The following is a 20,680-nucleotide window of genomic DNA, read 5'->3' on the forward strand; positions in this document are numbered from 1 at the left end:
TATTTTAATTTTAACTCTACCGGATAAACTCTATTTTGATACTTCAAATGTCGTGTAAAACTGGTTTGGAAGGTATACATCCTTAAAAGGCAATTTATTGTACTTGATTATGGATTGAACTTAACGGCATATAGATCTGATGCTGCAAACATGACACTTCCAGGTGTGCCAACACAAATATCTCATATCATGCACATCGACAAGCTGTAGACAAAAAAAGTCAGCTGAATTACATTTTCAGAATGTTCTGCACTTTTTTCCAAGACTATAAACTATCAGAACTATTTGTCCAATGAGTTTACTTACAGAAAACTAGCTTTTGAACATTTTAAAACATTTAAATATTTTAAAGCTAACCCTCTTTACCTCGGATCACATGCATTTGCTGAGCTTCAGAAAATGTGCACACCGCATATACACATCAATGTATGTTCCTTATACTAAGACTGAAAGTTTCCTCCACTACTTAGTGCAGGTTGTCAGCTTGAACAGGGCCATGACGATTCACTTTAGGGTCAGAACTGGTGCACAACATCAGAACCAATATTACAGTCCTATCATAAGGACAACTGCTCCCTTCTGATTGCATTTATTTGTTAATTAAAATCATAGTAAACTGGCTAATTTCAATGAATTGTCTCAATAATCTCCCCATTTTACCAAAACTTCAGAGGAAAGAAATTAGAGACATCTGGGAGGCGAATTAATGATAAAAACACATTTCTTTATGGAAATGGCTTAAGGGCAGATTTATTTTGTGATAAACCAAAACTTATGCAACAAAGTGTTTTTTTAGGCATGACGTCATCACGCACACCATTTTTATCATTTTATATTGATAAAAGGCCATTTGAATGGAAACACGCAGAAGACGGCAAATTAAAAAAAAAAAAAAATATATATATATATATAAGAAACTTTATAACTGTACAAAAATAACTGTACCATTTATATTTATAATGAGAAATATCTTAATATTAGATTTAATTATTGACAGGGTGATTTTAACAGTGATTGGGGTCAATTGTAACACTTGAAAAATTATATATATAAAAATTAAGATATTAATCTACTCTATCTCACATAAGAGCACCGTTATCAATGCTTTGAGGCCCATTAATGTTTCAGAATATAATTGATATCCTTTACATTGTACTAATTATTATAACTGTCAGGAATAATATGTGTTTAAAGCAAAAGTGGGACCTGATAATATCTGAAGCAAATTAAATAATTTTCTAAAACATGTTGAGCAGCTGATGAGTCTTCAACTAGATACTTCAGTGAAACAAAGTTAATTATACATTTGCAAGATTATTATTATTATTTAATTCATTCAGTAAACTTTATTTCCTACCCATTGTTACAATTGCCCTCAACCTCACAGCCATGAAAAATATTGCATGATACCTACCAGTAGTGTTAACATCTGTCATTCATGTCAACTTTCAACCAACAACTTGAAACGCACTGTATATTAGTTGATTTCATAAGCATATATATATATATATATATATATATATATATATATATATATATATATATATATAGGAGTCCCTATATTGAAACAATATGTAAAAAGGCTGACTTTCATGATACCTTCCAAATATTGAGCCATTTTACTTTACATGTTATAAAAACACTTATTCATCATTAATAGCCTATGAAAATGTACCTTAATGTAAATTGGACAAACATGAAGCATTTATTGATGAGTTGGCAACATTACAAGTCTTTTTACACAAAGTCCAGAATGGTTTAATGGTTATCAGGTTTTATTATATGATATATGCTGTAAATGAGGTCGCAAATTTGTTTTATTGCTGAGGACTTTAGGTAACTAAAACTAGTTAAGTTGGGACAGCACTCGGAGTAGCACCAGTCTTTTGACATCAACATGACAAGGAATTGGGACATTTAATTTCATTTATTTATTATTATTATTATTATTATTATTATTATTATGATTATTATTATTAATAATAAAGAATAAATAAGTTATGTATTAATCATTTATAACATGTATATTAAAATGTTCACTATTTGGCAAGCATTGGATAAAATTTGCCTCATTTATGCATGTTGCTATTACTGCATTCATGATTTATAATGCATTTGTAAATGACTAATTGGTCATTAATGAGCCCCTTTATAAACCATTAACTAAGGGAACATGAATGTAAAGTGTTACCAAATTGGACAAAGAACAATCACTTTTTTTCCACACTCACTACTGAGCATGTGCAGAGTAATGGTCATCATTCTAGTTTATTTGTGATTGATCAAATGTGTGTTACAGCTGGCCCTGGTCTCACATAATTGTCTTTTTACACCATTTATTTATTTATTTTACTCTATCTGAGGGACAGTCTCAAAGTTAACATTTAACATCAGCATCAGCTATATAAATGTGCCTTAATGATCATACATTTATAGAAGGAGTGAAAAGCATTGCCCAACTATATTTACCCTGGATTCAGATTTAGTCATTTGTAAGAAGAAAAAAAAAAAAATAAAGAGTACAAAAAGTATCAAACAGATCTAAATGGCCATGTAATGTAAATCAGTTAAAGAAAAACTTTCCCACTCTTTATTGTGTAAATAGACAGTTACACCAACAACAGGTAAATTATGTGTTGGTTTCTACCTGGTACTAATTATTCACTGGCTTTGGTCTAAACATAACAAACCATGTAATGGCATGTGTGAGTTTTCTTTTCTTTGCACAATGGCAATCACATAATGGTGATAATTCGCATCTGCGTATCATAGTATGTTAACTGTTATCTCAGTTTTCCTTCCTTGCAAAAAGGCCTTTTTGTTGTCATGTTTGTGCATCTCACTAGAGTGTGACATTAATCAGACTGGTCCAGGTTTTGAACTCCACGATCTACCCAACCACCCACCCATTTGAGTGGATGACCAGACGATAACATTGCAAACAGGGCGAGCTGACAGCCTTTTGGCTTCCACACAAATCATAAATAAATAACGTGCCACAGGCAGCATGCCTCGTTGTTGAAAAGGTCATTCGACGAGAAAGACAGGAAGAAATCTTGCGGAAAAAGCCCTTTTGTAGCAGACACAATGCACAATCAAATCTCTCCCAGACAGTGCTTGAAGCATTATGATTAATTTAGCCTTGATTCCGCATGGAATCTCAATAAGAGGTTTGTTACTGTCACAAATTAAACAATATCATGAGGCGAATCCATTAAAAAGCCCTGTGGTTTGTTCATGCACTATTTGGGAGGGAATTCGTTAAGGCGAAGCAGCTAGCCAGGCTTTGTTGCATGTCTGGGCCATGAGCGAGCACAGTGTAATGCATTAAGGGTTTGTGAAAATGGAATGATAATTTGTTGGCGTTGCACCGCAGTCCAACAGCCTACATGTGGGTGTTTCTGTGTACTGATAAAACCATTTTGTTTTTGTTTTGTTTTTGGGAGAGGGAACATGAGAGCTACTTACTATGTTTCCTTCAATCCTCACATGCATGGGTGTTTTGCAAAACATTATTACATACCTTTGATGACCCAGCATGTGTATCTATGAAAAAATGTATCTAAAAAATGCCCAGATAGAGTAACATTTTCAAAGCATTTACAACTAGAAATTAATAGAATATTAATATATGATATTATTGTAACAAATCAGGTTCTTAATGTGGAAAGCTGGAAGCGGGGACCAGGTGAACAATCCACGTCAGACATTTAATGAACACTTTTCAGTGTGTAACAAAAGCTTGCTTTTCAGCATCACATTCAATACACATGCTGCTTTTCAGCAAACATGTTCAAAAATAAAGACACACACACACACACACACAGACAGCTTTGTGGGTCTCTCTCTTTCTTGAACTGGCATCTTCGGCACCTCTTTGTCCCTCTCCCGGCTCATTGAGGTAACTCAGTGCCAGGCGTCCATCCTAACGGACCTGCCCTCCTCCTCATCACAATTATATTTTGATGTTTTATTTCTCAGATATCAGAGATGATGTAACAAATGATAGAGCGATGCTATTACTATTGACAAATACATATTGAGGTATCCATAACACATAATTGGCACAAATTTATTTTCTCAAGCACCTATTGAGTCTAAATGGGCACACAACTTTCAATAGCACACCTAAATGGCAATAACCATTTCATACTGTGCATGAGTTGTGCTTGCTATAGTTTACTTCCACGTTGCCTTTACATCAAATAACAATGTAAAATGTAAATCTATCACTAAAAAAACAGCACCCCTTGACGAACAAATAACGTTTAATACGTATGTGTACACACATACTGATACTGATAATTCACCTTTGTTGCATTGTATGAATGTACAATTTTTTTCTTGTAATAAACAAAGAAATAGATTTCTTGTGATAGTAAACATATAAATATGAAATAATCATAAAAGTGTGATAATTATGGAAGTGCAAATATATACTGTAGATTACAACACTCTTACAAATCTGGAGTCATTAACAACCCTGGAATGTGGATGAGGTAAAGGAGTGGATTAAGGTCCTAGGACACTGAAGACTGGAGGCATGCTTTTAAGGGTTGTATATATATATATATATATATATATATATATATATATATATATATACATATATATATATATACACACTCACCTAAAGGATTATTAGGAACAGCATGTTCAATTTCTCATTAATGCAATTATCTAATCAACCAATCACATGGCAGTTGCTTCAATGCATTTAGGGGTGTGGTCCTGGTCAAGACAATCTCCTGAACTCCAAACTGAATGTCAGAATGGGAAAGAAAGGTGATTTAAGCAATTTTGAGTGTGGCATGGTTGTTGGTGCCAGACGGGCCGGTCTGAGTATTTCACAATCTGCTCAGTTACTGGGATTTTCACGCACAACCATTTCTAGGGTTTACAAAGAATGGTGTGAAAAGGAAAAACATCCAGTATGCGGCAGTCCTGTGGGCTGAAAATGCCTTGTTGATGCTAGAGGTCAGAGGAGAATGGGCCGACTGATTCAAGCTGATAGAAGAGCAACTTTGCCTGAAATAACCACTCATTACAACCGAGGTATGCAGCAAAGCATTTGTGAAGCCACAACACGCACAACCTTGAGGCAGATGGGCTACAACAGCAGAAGACCCCACCGGTACCACTCATCTCCACTACAAATAGGACAAAGAGGCTACAATTTGCAAGAGCTCACCAAAATTGGACAGTTGAAGACTGGAAAAATGTTGCCTGGTCTGATGAGTCTCGATTTCTGTAGAGACATTCAGATGGTAGAGTCAGAATTTGGCATAAACAGAATGAGAACATGGATCCATCATGCCTTGTTACCACTGTGCAGGCTGGTGGTGGTGGTGTAATGGTGTGGGGGATGTTTTCTTGGCACACTTTAGGCCCCTTAGTGCCAATTGGGCATCGTTTAAATGCCACGGCCTACCTTAGCATTGTTTCTGACCATTTCCATCCCTTTATGGCCACCATGTACCCATCCTCTGATGGCTACTTCCAGCAGGATAATGCACCATGTCACAAAGCTCGAATCATTTCAAATTGGTTTCTTGAACATGACAATGAGTTCACTGTATTAAAATGGCCCCCACAGTCACCAGATCTCAACCCAATAGAGCATCTTTGGGATGTGGTGGAACGGGAGCTTCGTGCCCTGGATGTGCATCCCACAAATCTCCATCAACTGCAAGATGCTATCCTATCAATATGGGCCAACATTTCTAAAGAATGCTTTCAGCACCTTGTTGAATCAATGCCACGTAGAATTAAGGCAGTTCTGAAGGTGAAAGGGGGTCAAACACAGTATTAGTATGGTGTTCCTAATAATCCTTTAGGTGAGTGTATATATATATATACCCTTAAAAATAAAATAAATAAATAAATAAATATATATATATATATATATATATATATATATATATATATATATATTTATTTTATTTTTAAATATACATATAAATCCATCCAGCATTTATTTCTCTTTTTTTTCAGTGGAACACAAAAGGAATAAAAGTAGAATATATTAAACTGCTCTTGAATGTGTATGGTGATTTATGCTGCCAGACTGCAAAAACGACAAAAAAATACCATAAAATTTGTTTGAACAACTTGCCACTGCCCGTCAAATACTTAAAACAGAGCGGACAGAGTTAAAAGTAAGTGTTTTGAACTGATAATCTGCCGTGATTTGTGTGAAAGTGAATAAAAGTCATTGTTGTTTTATTGCCTCTGGTGTTCACATCACCAGGAAACTGCCAGGATATGTACAACAAGTCACAATAAAATAAAAAATGAAGGTATAGTAAAGTGATTCAATGAGACTAGGTTGTATGAATAACCATCCACTTTTGTTGTATGGAAATGATTTTCAGTCATACTCTCTTGGAATTATATGAGATTAAATGTTGAGAGAATTTTCATTTTTGGGTTGGCTGTTCTTTTAAAAGAAGGCATTCACTTCAACTTCTGTATTATATTATAACAATACAAGTGATGAAATAGCTCTGTAACCTGTAATGATGTACTAAAAAAACAGTTGCTAGAGGCCTTCCACTCTCGCATCAAATATTTGTCATGAGCTTTAAACAAATGCAAACAGACGATAGCTACTAAGAGAAAACATTCTGGCCCCATTTTACAAAATCTGTCGGCATTTTAAAATGCAGTATGAAGAAGCTTTTTTTTACGATATACTGAAAGCATTATTGCCTGCAAATAGCAACGATTATCCTTGTGGCCTTGAAATCAACTGCACAGGAGTTGGGTTTATTCCAGAATCGACCACTGAAGCTCTCCAAAGAAACAAAATTCAGTGTTACAGTTAGATATTGCTGAGCAGTTACAGTCATACATCACTGTCAGATTAGTGGAGCACGAGTCTCCAGAGGTGGATAATTACTTTATAACCAGGTCCAATAAAGTTCTCACACCTCACAGTCCATAAAATTCAGTGACCAAAATCAGTGAGCCATCAGAAACTTATCATAATGTTGATTTATGATGGCTGAAGTTGAACATTGTCTGTCAGAAAGGGTTGTGAGTTTGAAAATTCTTGAAATAACCCTTCAAAATAAAAGGAGCAGTCTTTGTAAATGACACATAAGGTTGTTAGCAGGAAAAATACAGTTTAAAGCATATTCTCTCACCTATGTCATTCCAAGCCCATTTTACTTTCTTTCTTTTGGTTTTAAGAACCCTAAAAGTGGTTATTAGTACTCATGCACAATGATTCAAGAAGATGAAAGTAATTTGTCCCTCTTACTTTTAGAATTTTTATTGTATGCGGCCTCGTGCCTGCGGCCGAATCACTGCAGTGCTGATGTAGGACTATATCACACTCTTGCTTGTATATATATATATATATATATACTACAGGGTTGGGAGGGTTACTTTTGAAATGTATTCCACTACAGATTACAGAATACATGCTGTAAAATGTAATTTGTAACATTCCATTAGATTACTCAAGGTCAGTAACGTATTCAAAATACTTTGGATTACTTCTTCAGCACTGGTATTTCTTTTCACTTGTTTTGACTATAAAAACTCCTTACATTTTACTATGTAAAACTTAAATACACATTTTAAAAATACATTCTATGAAAAACCTAAATATTTTATGCAGTGTATTTTCTAAAACAAGATCAATCTAATTTATCTTATTTTAAGGATTTTTAGATATTTTTACAGGAGAACAATACAAAAAATATGATCAAGAATAATGTTTTGCTCTAATATCAAAGGTCTTACTAGAAAACAAGAAAGTATGATCTAACGTAAATTTTCCTAAAAACAAAATATGATCGTGCTATTTCTTCTGCTCCAAACTTATTTCTCTGTCTGCTCATATGAATGTGACACATAATAAGAAAGTTTTCGATAATCTACACAGAACCGTACTGACATGTAACTCTTTGGCACAAGAACTGTGTGATTCTTCAATTACCCCCATCTCGAGCATTGCCTATAATTCATCTCAAATCTTTTTGGTTGTATTTTGGGCAAGCGGTAGGGCCGACTACGTACTACAACTCCCAGAGTCTTGTTATGGTCTTTTATGAGGTTTGTATGACCGAGAAGAGGAGAAAACATGACCGCAGTGTGTGTATATATATATATATATATATATATATATATATATATATATATACTGTATGAGCTGGGATGGTGAGAGGTGGTCTCCACAAGGGACCAGGGTGAATGGATTGGCTTGAACTTCACCTCTGGCCCAAGCTCCGCCATCTACGGAACTACTGTTGCCATGGTCACGGGGACTGCCTCTCTCCATAATTTAAGGAGGTTGTGGTGGTAAATTTGACGTGCTCCGCCTCTATCTGTTCGCTTAACCTCATAATCGAGATCCCCGCTTTGCCGTGTAAACTTAATTGGTCCTTGGCACTTGGTGTGTAATTTTGAGCTCGAAGTGGGCAGTAATACAAGGACTTTGTCTCCCGGTGCAAATTCTCGTAGCTGGGCACCCCTATTATAGAGCCGGCATTGTCTCTCTTGAGCTTGGAGCAAATTTCCCTTTGACAACCTGAATTCCTTAGGACATACTGAATTTCATTTTTGCTTTGGGAAGGTTCTTCCTCCCATGCCTCTAGTATGATGTCAAGCACTCCACGGGGCTGACAACCATACAGGAGCTCGAAGGGGGAAAACCACTTGGAGGCTTGTGAGACCTCCCAGACTGCAAATAATAAGGGTTCCAGCCATTTGTCCCAGTTTCTAGCGTCCTCACATACAAACTTACGAATCATATTTTTAGGGTTTGATTAAATCGTTACAGACCATCAGTTTGTGGGTGGTTAATACTGGTGCAAATAAATTTCATCCCCAGAAAGTCAGAAAGTTCACACAGTGTATGTGACATAAATATTGTGCCTTGATCGATGAGGATTTTGAAGAGTACCTCCGCAACACTGCATGGTGAGATGTTGCGCAAAGGCACTGCTTCCGAAGGGGGCCTCGATTAACGGTAACGGGCACAATGGCGTCCTTGGGGTGGCCAGTGGATTCACCAACTGACATGATCTGCGCAAGTCCCTGCGAATTCCCGGCCAATAATAGCGGGCCATTAACCAGTGCAGTGTCATTTCTTGTCCTAAGTGACCCACCATAGGATTATGGTGGCCGACCTGACTGCTCTGGAAAAGGGTGGGAATGGTGGAGGATTCCCTTCCTGCATCATTCTGATGCTGAGCAGAAGTAGATGGCCCCAGCTCCACCTCCCAAGCCATCGGCTAATTGTATGAATTATTTTCTTCAGAGCGGGAGCGGCATTAAGACAAGCACTATGAATTATAATTTTTTTTCCTTATTCAGCCTTTGTTGGATTTACATTGTATCTAACTTTAGCATTTGCAATATTCTTTGCAAAATCCTTATTTCTCTATTTAAAACAAATATAAAATTGTGTCAAAACGCATGTCAGGAAAAACCACACAGTCCTACTAAGTACAGATAAAAATAAAATAAAAATTTCGCCCAAAGAATTAAAAATGTACACCTAACAATGATAATCACAGATAGTCCCGCCCCAAATTCACGCTATCGGTTGATGGGTGTTGCTATAATACACCTCACCTCACAGTATGTATCAACATTGTGATGATTATCTTAAAAATGTCTTAAGGAGAAACAAAAGCACATGAAAATCATACAATTGTTGACATACAGTACAATAAGAATACAGGGCTATACATTTTATGGTGGTGATTTATGATTTTTCTTTCATTTGGCTTTGGAATTTGTTGAAAAAATTATATTGTCACTTTTTTATTTAGTTTTATTGGATGTATTGCAGATAATGAAAGCTGCAGTGAATACTGTGCTAAAAAATAATAATAATAATAAATAAAAAAATGAAAAAGAGAGAACAGACAACTGTCTATTTAACATTCTAAATTCAGTTGAACTGTCAGGAAATCTAACATATAATATTATGGGACTAAACACACCAGGCCTGGCAGAATTATTTTTATAGAATAAATGCAGTTGCAAGAAACCCCTTTAAGTTAAGAAAATCCTTAGTGTATTGTCACAAAGAGTTTTCTTAACTTATGGGGTTACTTGCAACCAGGTCTTGGCCCTCAACACTCAGGGACGAATTCACTAAATAGTTGTGCCACTTTTATGCAAATCTTTTATCGCAATCCAGGTTAAACAGGTGCTGAATTTGGTGAACTAGCCCTGTGTCATTGTCATTCAAACATGCCTCCTTTTTATGTAGATTGCCCTTCACAAAAATCTGCATGATTTGATTGGCACATTTAAAATTGTTTTTGTTTAAAAGAGACATTTGTGTACATGTTCTAGTGATCATAGCAGCAGCATGGAGAAGAACGTTATTAGCAGCCATTTAAGCCGGCACTACACTAGCCCATTTTTCACAGGTATGAGCTTCATTTACATAATCGCCGGCCAGTAGGTGAGGCATGCTATAGCATCAACTAGTGTGAGGTCATCAATCACTTAACCGTTGGGACTCCCTGCTGAGTTAATGGTTACATCAACAGGAAAAATGGATCCAACATAACAAAAATTGTTCTGTTGCTGAGGCTGGCTCTTGTGTTCTCTTCAAATGGCCAATGAGCTTCTTTTTTAATTGAAGAACTGACAAGACGTCAAGCTAATCTAACTGTTTTCATCACAATCAGCTGCATATCATTACAAACGCTGATTGTAACCAATAGTGATTCTGTCTCCTGGCATTTTTCCTGCGTTTTTCTCCTTCACTAAAATGACTAATCCGTTACTGTCCATTAATCAAGCTCTGAGACTGGCAAAGGCTGAAGTGCTTGGACCCCTCCTCTACTCCAGTACAGTAGGCCTACATGTCAGAACTAGGATCTGTCATTCAGACACATGGTATTTCTTATCATTGCAACCTCTCATTTCAGCCTGATGATCCTTCGGATATCAGCCTGCCTGGGAGATATTTGGATTTGGATAAAAGAACACCACCTCAAACTAAACCCCTCAAAAACCCCTTGTGATTCTAGCGAGCCCAGCGGTTCATAACATTTTCACCATTCGACAAGACTCATCAACGATTACACCAACCAGGACAGCCATAAATCTTGGTGTTGTGTTCGGTGATCAGTTAAACTTCATGGACCACATTGCAAGGACTGCCCAATCATGCAGATTTGCCTTGTACAACATTAGGAAGATCAGTCCCTTCCTATCGGAGCATGCTGCACAACTCCTTGTCCAGGCTCTTGTTTTATCTAGACTGGACTACTGAACTGGTCTTCTTGTGGGTCTTCCTGCGTGTACAATCAAACCTCTGCGATTGATACAGAACGCGGTGGTATGATTGATCTTTAACAAGCCCAAGAGAGCTCTCTTCATTGAACTGCACTGGCTGCCAGTGTTCGCATGTGTTAAGTTCAAGGCATTAATGCTTGATTACAGAACAACCACTGGCTCCGAAGCCCCTTATCTACATTCGCTACTTCAGGTCTATGTGCCATCCAGAAGCTAACATTCTGCGGGTGAACAACGTTTCGTGGTGCCATCTTATAAAAACACAAAATCACTTTCCCAGACTTTCACTTCTACTGTGCCCTGCTGGTGGAATGACTTGCCGAATTCCACCTGAGCAGCTATTTCTCTAGCCTCGTAAAAAACACCTAATGACACAGCTCTTTCATGATTACTTGACCCTACCATACTCTCTGCTTCAAAAAAATACAATGATAAAATAATAATATATTCATTTTTCTTCCTCTGTCTCTCACCTTCCTTGCTATGTGTATTTCTCTAAGCAATTTAGAAACTTGTATTACAGCACATTGCTTCCTATTGTCTCCCTTAGGATGAATCACTTCTATTGTTCTCCTCATTTGCATATCGCTTTGGATTAAAAACATCTGCAAAATTAATAAATGTAAATGACTGATAGAATCAGAAAGCAGAGGCACAACAGTTTGTGTTTATTGAACGTAATTTCTTTTCTCAGTTAAAACTGTATATGGACATGCCCGTTCTGTGGGTCTCAAGGGGATGAATACACAATCACACACTTTCACAAGGTAAATTTACTCCATGAATCATGTTCTAAATCACTCTATTACAATTTTTCATGTTCATGTGGTACTCCTGTTTTATTTCGGTGAACTCTAAAAAAGGAAAGAATTGAGAGTCGGGAAGTTAGTAACCCAGCGACTACTCTTAATCGGCAAGTGTGTCCAAACGCAGACTGAGGAAAGCAAGATCTCATTAAAACAGTATACATTTGTAACATCCTCTGCCGAAATCGAGTTGTTTTGAGTCTGCTAGTGTGGTGCCAGGTTTAGTAAATTTCCCCTTATTGAGTTAGGGTGTTTATGTATACTGGGGATAATAGATATTAATCAATTTAATATTTCTTTAAATGGAAAAAAGTGTTCCATTTTGAAGGCTTGTTTCGTACATGCTTGAGCCTCATTATATTCCCCTGAATATTCACAGCATATATCTGTATTAATAGGTTTAATGGCTGTCCTCTAAAAACATACAGACATGCAAATGAAGCTGCTGAGCGCACTACCCAGTCCCAGATACATGTGCAGTAGAACAGCACAGCTTTCATTGTGCCAGCTTTAATTTTTTATATTTGACAGGCAATTACAGGCATCTTCATTTTGACAGTTTAGCACTGCACCGTTACACTTTTTTAGTTCTGCCGATTTATAAGGCTGAACAAGTTGGCCATTGTGTAAATCTCTGTGATGTAGCTTGGTAGGACATATAAAACCTGAAAAAATGATTATCACAACAAATAGCTGACTGTGCCATAAAAGTGCTTTTAGCTGTTGAGCAAATAGCCTAAACACTAGTTCTTAATTTAACATTAGAATGATGACAAATTGCAATGTAATGATAATAACAATAAAAACAGACATTCTGGTTCTATTTGTGAGTGCTTTTGGTTGCTAGTATACTGTTGCTAGTTTTAACATATTTCATTATTTATGAGTAGGCAAATGCTCAGGTGAACACACAAGCTCTCTCTCTCTCTCTCTCTCTCTCTCTCTCAATCTCTCTCTCTTCTTTTCCTTTTCTTCCGCAACTTTCCTTTAATTGGAACGATTAATGAATGTTGATGAACGGCTTTACATGCCTCTGATTTTTGTAATGTTACCCTGCAAATGGATCTACAGTTAGAATGATGTGTGTACTTTTCATGCATGCTGTGCTTCAAGAAAAATATCCAATTTATTGGTGGTTTTTGTTTTTATGTAAAAATGCAGTTTTTTGTGAGGGTAAGGTTTAGGGGTAGGGTTAGGGTATAGAATCTATAGTTTGTACAGTATAAAATCATTATGTCTATGGAGAGACTAAGGAAAGGTGCACCAGCGCGCGTGTGTGTGTGTGTTTGTAGCCACATCACTGATTAGTCGACAACTCCCTCTTTTTGTGGCATGCATCAATGTACTATGCCTCTAGTAAAATGCAATCTCTTCTTTCACCTAATACATACTGAAGTTGTGTATTATTGTCCAAATTTCTGAAGTCAGGGTAAATTGTCTCAAATTTGGGATATATATCTTTTAAATGTCAGTATAGTTAGGGACAGTGGTGAGGAAGTGTTGCTCTGTCTCATTGGCTACAGTATGGGCATATTCTGCTCTCTATGGGCATCCAGTTCTGTCAATATCTGCCCATAGCCAGAATGTAATTGCTCAGTCTGTACCATGTCATTATTTGTCTTAATTTTCAGTCTTTAACTGTGCTCAGCCATTCTGCTGTTGTATATTCTCTGTTTAAGGCCAATTAACATTCAAGATGACTATGTTTTTGTGTTATTTCAGTCCTATAATTCAGATAATTATCTTTTTTTGCTTCAATATTTTGGTTAGGGTGAATTTTGTGGATGAGGGTGTCAGTGTACCACCTGGGGCACACTGTTGTTAGTCATGTTAGTTGTGTTAGTCTTTGCAGCCTCAGGACCATCTGAATGAGGGGGCTTTTTTCAATATTCATCTCATGGTTTTTAAGGGCTTTAAAATTATAAGATTTGGGGTCTCTCATTTTTAGATGTTTCCAAAATGTTATGGCTCATTTCTCAATGCAAATCAATAGAGGATATTGGCCTAATTCTGCCCTGCATGCATTGTTCGGTGTGTTCCCCTAGACTCTGAGGATACTCTTACAAAACTCTGCATGCAGGGTTTCAGTCAGGTTTTTGTCCCATTTGTCAAATTCATGATTCAGAAGAAGATCCCACACTTTGCTGTCATATAATGCAATAGATTCTATAACCATTCTAGCCAGATTCTAGTTAGTATTTCATATTTCTTTATTTCAGTTCATTCAAGGACAAGCTGAAGTTTCCAGTTTCACTTGTTTTCAACCTGAGATATGTATAGTTGGTGCATGTTCAATTTTGTTCATACCAAGGTTGAAATTGGGTATCGTTCCCTGACATCTGTGTCTGTTACAACCTAATTTCCAAAATCATTGGGACAGTATGAAAAATGCTAATAAAAACAAAAAGGAGTGATTTGTAAATTATATTTACCCATTGCTATATTGGAAGCACTACACAATACACATTATATGATGTTTTACCATGTGAATTTCATATTTTTTTTTTAAATGTACAGTCATTCTAAATCAGATGATTGCAACATGCTCCAAAAAAGTTGAGACAGGGGCAATTTAAGACACAACAATTTGGCGAGTTGAAATAACAAAGCAATGTGAAACAGGAAATGTTAAACAGGTGATGCAATCATGTCATAGTATATAAGGAGACTCCAAAACAGCCTAGTCCTTCAAGAGCAAAGAACATCCGATACTTGTCAATTTGTTAACAGATGCTTCAGCAAATAATCCAGCACTTTCAGAACAATGTTTCCCAAAGACAAATTGGAAGGATTTGGGGCATTTCAACCTATAAAGTGCACAATATAGTTAAAAGATTCAAGAAATCTGGTCAGATCTCAGTGCAGGGGTATCAAGACTAAAACCACTTCTGAATGCACATTATCTCCGATCCCTCAGATGTCACTGTCTTAAAAAAAACATCATTCATCTGTAATTGATATCATGAACAAGGGCTTGGGATTACTTTAGTAAACCTTTGTTAGTCAATACCACTCGCCGTTGCATCCACAGATGCAAGTTAAGACTTTACTATGCAAAGCAGAAGCCCTAAATCAACACTGTCCAGAAGCACTGCCAAATTCTCTAGGCTTGGTCTCATCTTAGATGGAAAGTTGAATAGTGGAACTGTGTTTTTTGGTCCGACGAGTCCACATTTCAAAACACAACCATCGTGTTCTACGGGCCAAAGAGGAAAAGGACCATTCAAGCTGTTATCAACATCATGTACAAAAGTCAGTGTCTGTATGGGCCAGGGGTGTGTTAGTGCCCTTGGCATGGGTATCTCACACATCTGTGAAGGCACTATTAATGTAGACAGATATGTAAAAAGTTTGGAGCAACATATACCGCCATTAAGCATGTCTTTTCCAGGGACATTCCTGCATTCTTCAGCAGGACAACTTCAAACCACATACTGCCTGCATGGCTGTGTAAGAAGAGAGTGTGGGTGCTAGATTGGCCTGCCTGCAGTTCTGACCTGTCACCAATTGAAAAGGTGTGGGACATTATGAGGCACATTAGATGGCAAGGAAAACCCCTTACAATTGTGAAGCTGAAGACCTGATTAATGGATGAATGGTGGAAAATTCCACATTCTAAACATAACAAACTTGTGTCTTCAGTGCCTAAATGCTTAATAAGTGTTATTAGAAGAAATGGTGATGTTTCAGAGTGCAAATACTCGACTGTCCCAACTTTTTTGGAGCAGATCATCTGCAAACAACAGGAACTATTTGTCGAAGTCACACAGTATGAGGCCAGGTGATGCTGATTGTTCTAGTAGTTTCGATAGTTCATTAATGTATATATTGCTTCTTCAACATCTCTCTGAGCGGCGCCATCGTTCCAACGTACTTCAAGGCCACCACCATCAACCCCATGCCAAAGAAGTCTTCAGTGTCCTGCCTCAACGACTACCATCCCATCGCACTCACACCCATCATCATGAAGTGCTTCGAGAGCATTGTCATGAGGCACATTAAGACCCAGCTGCCCCCCTCACTAGACCCACTGCAGTTCGCGTATCATCCAAACCGTTCAACAGACGACGCCATCGCCACCACCCTCCATCCGGCCCTCACCCACCTAGATATAAAGGACTCATACGTTTGAATGCTGTTCATAGACTTCAGCTCAGCATTCAACACAATCATTCCTCAGCACCTGATTGGAAAGCTGAACCTGCTGGGCCTGGACACCTCCCTCTACAACTGGATCCTGGACTTCCTGACTGGGAGACCTCAGTCAGTCCGGATTGGGAACAGCATCTCCACAACCACAACACCGAGCACTGGTGCCCCCCAGGGCTGTGTGCTCAGTCCACTGCTGTTCACTGTGCTGACTCACGACTGTGCAGTAATGCACAGCTCGATCCACATCATTAAGTTTGCAGATGACACGACCGTGGTGGGTCTCATCAGCAAGAAAGATGAGATAGCATACAGAGAGGAGGTGCAGCGGCTGATGGACTGGTGTAGAGCCAACAACCTGTCTCTGAATGTGGACAAAACATAAGAGATGGTTGTTGACTTTAGGAGAGCACAGAGTGACCGCTCTCCACTGAACATTGACGGCTCCTCTGTGGAGATCGTCAAGAGTACCAAATTCCTTGGTGTTCACCTGGCGGAGAAACTCACCTGGTCCCTCAACACCAGCTCTATTACCAAGAAAGCCTAGCAGTGTCTCTAATTTCTTCGAAGTCTGAGGAAAGCACATCTCCCACCCCCATCCTCACTACATTCTATAGAGGGACTATTGAGAGCATCCTGAGGAGCTGCATCACTGCCTGGTTTGGCAAGATGTACAGAAGCATTCGGGCCCTCACGGCCAGATTGTGTATCAGTTTCTTCCCCCTCGCCATCAGACTCTTCAATACTCAGAGACTGGACTGACACACATACACGTGTCCTGAGTTGCACTTTAATTATTGTCAATTTATACTTGGCTGCTACCTCAATAACTGCTATGTGCATAGAACACTATCTCATAGTATGTTATGTTTACATTTGGCAATTTTAGAAACTGTCATCTTTTTGCACTACTGTGTACTGGTCGGCGCTGCACTGTCTCTCACTGTGCCTATTGTCCTGTTCATTTTTAGTAATTTATTGTATTGTCCCATACTTTTGCACACGTTTGCACGAGCACTTTATATAGGTATGTTATTTAGTCTGTGTAGTCTCATGTGGTTCTGTGTTTGTCCTATGTTGTTTTATGTAGCACCATGGTCCTGGAGTGGTCCTGGAGGAATGTTGTCTCGATTCACTGTGTACTGTACTAACTGTATATGGTTGAACGACAATAAAAACCACTTGACTTGACTTGAATATTGAAGAGAGTCAGTGATAGAGGGCAGCCCTGTCTCACACCTTGCCCTTTAGTGAAGAAATCTGTTTGTTTAATTACAATTTTTAATGCACATTGATTGTTTGAATACATTGTTATTATTATGTTGTACTGTATGTTTTTCCCCCGATACCCATTTCTATAAGTTTAGACAGTAGACCTTCATTCAAAATTGAATCATTGAAGGCCTTCTGGAAAGGAGATTCTGGAAATCTATAAAGCAAGCAAATATTTTGGTTTGTTTTGGTTGGTGTATTTGTCAATCAGGGTATGTAGGGTGAAAATATGGTCTGACGTTCTATAATTTGGTAAGAATCCAATCCGACTTTTGCTTAAGACATCGTGCTCTGTAAGGAAGTGTAAGAGTCTTGTGTTGATGATACTGCAAAACAACTTCCCCAGATTTCTGCTTACACAGATGCCTCTGCAATTGTTTGGGTCAGATTTGTCTCCACTCTTGAATATGGCCATTATGAATCTTTTAATCCAGTGAAATGACCAACACTCAGAATTAAGTTAAAGAGTTTTAATATGGCCAATCTAAATTTGTTGTTTGTATTTTTGAGCATTTCGTTTAGAATGCCATCTGGTCCACTTGCCTTTTTGGCTGGCAGGGCCTGTATTTTATCATTTAATAATTTTTCTGTGATTGGGTAGTCTAATGTGAGTTTGGAACTTTCCAATTATGTATTCCATATGGTTTTGTTTTTCATATATATAGGTTTGTTCTGTGTGCATGTTTATTTTGCTATAAAGTTGTTCAAAGTGATTTTTCCAGCAATCTCCATTTTGTATGATTATTTGTTAATGATGCTTTGTATTGTCAAAGAAGCTATTTGAATGTATAGATTCTTCAATTACTTTGAGCTTATTTTGGATGCACTGTTCTCTCTTCTTTCTTAGTGTATTTTTTATACTTTTAAGTTCTTCTGTCTATGTTTTTGATTTGCGAGTTGTCATATCATTTTACAATCAGAATCAAACCATTTTTCCATTTTTGTTTTTGCTTATGAATTTTCTTATTCATTTTAAGGTTCGGTATTGTTGGCAAATAATCAAAAATGTAATTTATATTTTCTACAGCCAGATTTACTGTCACGGTGTGTTTCTGTCTTGTTTTCAAGGACTCTTATTTTGAAGAGATTTGTATCCTCTGTCTTCTGTTTCCCCCGGACTACAGTTCCCATAATACACTACCCTCATCACTTCCGTCTTTTCCCCATTATTCTCACCTGTTCACCATTCCCTCATTAGCCCTTTTGTGTATAAATACCCTCTAGTTTTGTTCCCTCTTTGTCAGTTCTTGTTTGTTGCTATTTGAGTTTACGTTTGTTTGTTTCACTTTCATCATCTTCATTAAAAGCCCGCAATTAGATCCAGTATCTCCCGTCTCATCTCAGCAACTTTTTGTTACATTTACACCATCTCCATGAGGATAAATGTTTTCTATAAGGTTATCTGCGAGTGAACATACTTTGGGGTGGCCAATTGCTGTCAGGTATTTTTCAGTACTGCTTGGGACCCATCTGTAATGCTGTTTAATGTTACAGAGCTTACTGGATCGTAGATGCATGTTAGTACTTTTTGTCCTTTTAGATACACAGTAATTTGGCTGTGATTTGATAGCTGTATTAGTGGTTTGATTGTGAATGCTTTGAAAGAGAATAGATCTAAATATGTGATTATATAATAAACTTTTGAGCAACTATGAAATTAACTGTAGGTGTATCTTCAAAAAGTATCCCCTCTCACCCTGCCACAGATGATGTACAGACTGAGGCTTCGGCAAAGCTGAATTAGAAACATTCCATTTGTATTTATTTGGGGACAGTTTTGAGGTCTGTGCATCAACATTGAGGGAAATGTAGTTGACGCATTCAGCTCAAGAGATACAGTAGTTTAGAGCATATCAGATCATTAGCAAGTGGTTCTGTGATACTCGTGTGAAAACCAGTCTTCAGTTGCAACGTGCAAATGTGCGTTTAAGATGAGGATCATATTTAGCGTGTATGAAGTGGAAAATGCATTTACAAATGCATCATATGTCATTGATATACAGTTCTACCAACATACTGTACATGCAATGCCTGAAAAACATTCACATGCAATAAATGCTTAATAACAATATTCAACATTAACCTATGTACAAGATCAGAATGGTTTATTGTTCATCAGGCTTTATTATATTATATATGCTGTGAATGAGCATGAAGTAGCACCAGTCTGATCAACACAACAAGGCTGTAGTGATAACATAATTGAGTCATGACACTGCAGTAGTAAATACAGTATAAACAAAGCAGACTGAAATAAAATGATATAATCCCTCGTTTTAGTGTCTCTTTAATAATCAGTTTTACTACATTGTGACAAATCAAGAATTAGGGCATATGAATAAGTATATTTATTAAGCATTAATAACATGTTAGTTAAAATGCATGCTATTTGGCAAGTATTGCATAAAACTCATCCTTTTTATTCATGTTGTCAGAACCACATTGTGATTTACAATCCTATTAGTCATTAATAAACCCCTTCATAAGCCTTAACAAAGGGAACATTAGGGTAAAGTGATACAGAGGTTATAATCTTTCTTTTCAAAGAAGTTCTAAAATCTAACATCAGATTCTAAAATGGTGCATCCCATCATGTAGAATGTCACATATAAAAATAGTTCAGTCTTATTAAACAGTGACCAATTTACCCATATTATATTTTCTGTATGATGTGTATTTTTATGATTATTACAGTATTGCTCCATTGACTTAGCAACATGCCAATGGCAAGATCCATTGGAATCAATTGTGAGTAGAGTCTCTCATGTGCTTCTCGAGTGCTATTTATGTAGCGAGTTGCTCAGCATTCCAAAACATCACTTATAGGTTCCATTTCAGTTTGGATGCTGACTTGGAAAGTTCACTGCACAAAGCATTATTTATCTTTTTATGATTAGGTAAAATAATTTCTCTCTCAGATGAATTTTGTATTTTATTGAAGACATCAACTTTACTCTTGTGTGCTGTCTTGGTACATTCAGAGCTCCTCGCTGTCAGGGGCAATAAAGAAACGCATTCATTCTGAAACAGCTGCTGATTTCCAAAGCTTTCCAGAAGGTTGCTGCCATCTCAGTCTAAGTCTCAGCTTATTCTGGTCAAGAACCGGCCATTTTGACAGAAAGAGACCATGTGATTGACATGTAAAATGTAAGTTTGTAATCACACTTTCAGTCTGTCTA

At 37.3% G+C, this 20,680-nt stretch overlaps 1 protein-coding gene across 1 annotated transcript in view; it reads left to right on the forward strand.

The window, feature by feature from the left end:
- Nucleotides 1-20,680, forward strand: part of LOC127624588 (follistatin-related protein 4-like) — a 305,922-nt gene that overhangs the window by 25,989 nt on the left and 259,253 nt on the right. The window lies entirely within an intron of this gene.

This window comes from Xyrauchen texanus, chromosome 31 (genome assembly GCF_025860055.1).
Source record: "Xyrauchen texanus isolate HMW12.3.18 chromosome 31, RBS_HiC_50CHRs, whole genome shotgun sequence".
Taxonomy (NCBI): domain Eukaryota; kingdom Metazoa; phylum Chordata; class Actinopteri; order Cypriniformes; family Catostomidae; genus Xyrauchen; species Xyrauchen texanus.